The 3,231-nt window shown below is 46.1% G+C and overlaps 1 long non-coding RNA gene across 1 annotated transcript; it reads right to left on the reverse strand.

The window, feature by feature from the left end:
* Positions 1 to 1,876: 1,876 nt before the first annotated feature.
* Positions 1,877 to 2,827, reverse strand: LOC130536542 (uncharacterized). Its single transcript, XR_008953403.1, has 2 exons — positions 2,124 to 2,827; positions 1,877 to 2,025 (listed from the first exon to the last, which is right to left on the reverse strand). It is a non-coding gene; the product is annotated as an uncharacterized LOC130536542 (long non-coding RNA).
* Between the last annotated feature and the right edge of the window lie 404 nt (positions 2,828 to 3,231).

Below are 3,231 nucleotides of genomic sequence, written 5' to 3' on the forward strand. Positions count from 1 at the left end.
TTAATAAAACAAACTAAACATAGTTGGAATTAAAAAGGTTCAAACGAGGTGAATAATATCCCTCTGGACAGTGTTGATGAGCTACAGCAGCTCATAAAACTACAGCACCCACAGAGGGCCAATATACTGATATCCACTTTGTCTTTCAAAAATTCTTTTAAAAACAAACAAACAAAACTTCACTCTTGTTGGTTGCGGAAAGAAACTTTCCACAGTATTTGGAAAGTGTTTGGTGAAGGGATTCGAACCATGAGGAACAAAGTAAACATTGTGAGGAAAACGAATATAAATGCAGGAGGTGCTTAATTTGCAGAAGTTGGCTCCATCTCGTTCCTTATTAGAAGCAGCCTGGACGGGTCACAGGACACGCGCTCAAATTCAGGGACAATTAAGAGCCCCCATTCTAATGAAAAGTTTTTGGATTGTAGGAAGAAACCAGAGTAACAGTAAAAACCCAGTATCTATGGGGAGAATTCTTGTTAGCGTAGCGGCTAATTGTGCGTTGACCCACTGGCGGTGTGGAGGGGGTGAGAAGGGAGTTCCAGTGCACGGCAGCATGGCGACGGATGCCTGTACACACACTTCTATCGTCAACACTGTAATAATAAGCTTTGTTTCCACGTAGACCAGTTGGGGACGGGGGCATGCTGGTTTCAGCTAGCTCTCTCTGAATCTTAAAGCTGCCGTGTACAGGACATATAAGCTTTTTATGTTCTTATAGAAACAAAATAAAATGGATGACATCATTTTGGGCTGAAGTGAGTTGTAGTGGGAGGTTTTATTAGTTAGCAGGCAAATAGCTGGTAGCTGCTTTAAATACTGCGGTTCCTAAATTTGCTCCCATTCTCTGCTCCGCTATGTTGATATTTCTCTTCTGAACAATGAGTCCTTGTGCTGGAGGAATAAATCTGAGTCTCCTAATGGTGAACAGACTAGAGGATGAGTTCAACGTCCCTCTTATCTCCCTGCTTTGTAACTGTGAGGTCTGCGGCACTTTGTACTAATGAAGTTCATTAAGATCCCTCCGCTGTCCTTGTGCGCGTGGCCTCCATCACCTCTTTGAATTGTCAGTGTTTTTATAGCCAAACACGATAAAGCAGCATTAGAAAATATTGTGGCTGTCTTATCAAACCCGTATAGAAAGGAGAGGATTATGGAGATAAATATGCCTCACTGAGCACAAAGACAAAGCTCCAAGTTGGACTAATTACAGAGAGAGTGGTTCTAAAACCCCAGCAGAGCTCTTTGGGTCCTGAGGATGCGTTTACACGGCGTTGGTTCCTTGTGCTGTACAAGCATAATGGAGAATCTGCTGAATATGGTTCAGCTGTTTAATGAGGAGCCTCATCTTCCGGAGAGTGATGGGAAATATCAATAGTCCTGAAGACCTCTGCATTCCAGAGGAGATGAAGGTGAGGTGATCTTAATAAGTAGAAGTTAGCTAGCTAATAGTGAAGGACGTCTTCTCGACTGCTGATAGATGATATAAATGACTGTTGCTTGTCGCCATCTCGGAATGCTGCTCCTGCCCTCCAGGTCACGAGACTGAAAACTATGAATAGAAATGGATTTTTCTTTTTTTTTATGTGACCAGCGACAAAGTCAGAGGGAAGTCAGGGGGGTTCAGTAAAGGTGTTGCCATGCCAACAAGATGAATAACACCGAGACAGGCTGTAGAACCGGGCTGATGGTTGATATGTCAAACTTATATGCAACAAACGTCGATGCAAAGCTTCCACGGACACAAAAGTAGGAATATTGAACCGACACGCCGATGCTAAAGATCTCCAAAGGTCCAAAATGAACTTCTGCTTCTGCTGCTCTCTGGTCAGGTCTGTCCGCCCCCAGTAGCCGAAATTAAAGTTTACCACTACGCTAACGACAAGCAAAGAAAACAGTTTAATTAAGCCACATTTGTCAAATGTAATGAAATTAAATGGATCAAACAGCCTAATGAATCTAATTAAGCGTCCGAGGCGTCGCCGCGGCGGCCCGGTCTCCGAGCAGGTGCAGATGTTTCCATCCCTGATGAAGAGAAATGCGGTTTCAGCTGCGTTGGCGAAGGGACGCCGGGATTAAATCAAAACATTTTGAGCGGCGCTGCTCAAATGTGCGGGAGTCACCTCTGATGAGGAGACACATGCATCATTCCGGCTTCTTGCTGCCAGTATTTCAATTATTTTTGTCCTCATTAATGATGCAATAATTCACCCATCTGCGATATTAATCAATGTGATCATTCATCAACATGTTTGTGGTCGTGATGCGCGAGGTGGACCTCCTCCTGGGTCTCGGCGGGCGCCACACGGGCCTGCTGGTCCAGCGAAGGGACCGCCGCCGAGCGAATAGCAATAGGGTTCCCAGGGGGCGGCGTTTTTTTATTAAAGGAAATGAGCGGTGACTCGCTGATTGGTTTTATTGACGGGGGACTCAAAACGGATCAATGAATAATTAAGAGAATAAATACAGGCTCAGTGCGCATTAACCCGCTCCCTAATAACGCTCCGATTCAGCAGGATTCAAGCAAACGTGCTGCATTTCCATCCGACTCCGGAGCCAATACGCTTCCGTGTCGCATTTCACTAGAACCACCGAAGGCGGGGGGGTTGATATCCTTTTAGCCCTCTTCGTTTACCCCCTCCCCCCCCCTTCCTTGAGCAGGTCTAATTGATTTTCTGGAGCGATGTTGGGAATCACAATGGCTCTTGAAAAAGTGCCGGCGTTCGACATTTCAGATGGGTGAAACAAGGTTCAGATCAGCTCGGGGGGGCCCAGCCAGCACACCCGGGTCCGAGTCCATTGAGATCACACCCGAGCAGGAACCACGACGAGCTTTTCTCATTGTTGACTGAAGACAAGTGAGAACTGCCTGACTCTCCTGGAGCTCCACTGCTGAAGAACCCTGCACTGAGAGCCGCTCTTCATCTTCTCTGTCCCTGGGACATCCGATCACTGATCAACTGCCCCCCCCGGGCATTAATTCCATATCATCCGTGGACAGTTTGCAGCTATTTTTTATGTTCTTACTGCAGTGGAAGGTCTGAATTACCTCTGATTCCCTGAGCCGCGTGCACGGCGTGCACAGTTTATAGCGAAGGATGTAGCTTTAATGGCACAGATGTAATCGGAGGTCCTGAAACTAATAAATATAATGAGAGACCGTCGCAATCTGGGCGATTTCTTCTTTGGCATTTGATGCCAGTGGACTCATTTACATACAAGCCCAGTAAA

The sequence above is a fragment of the Takifugu flavidus genome, chromosome 13, assembly GCF_003711565.1.
Source record: "Takifugu flavidus isolate HTHZ2018 chromosome 13, ASM371156v2, whole genome shotgun sequence".
In the NCBI taxonomy this organism is placed as follows: Eukaryota; Metazoa; Chordata; class Actinopteri; order Tetraodontiformes; family Tetraodontidae; genus Takifugu; species Takifugu flavidus.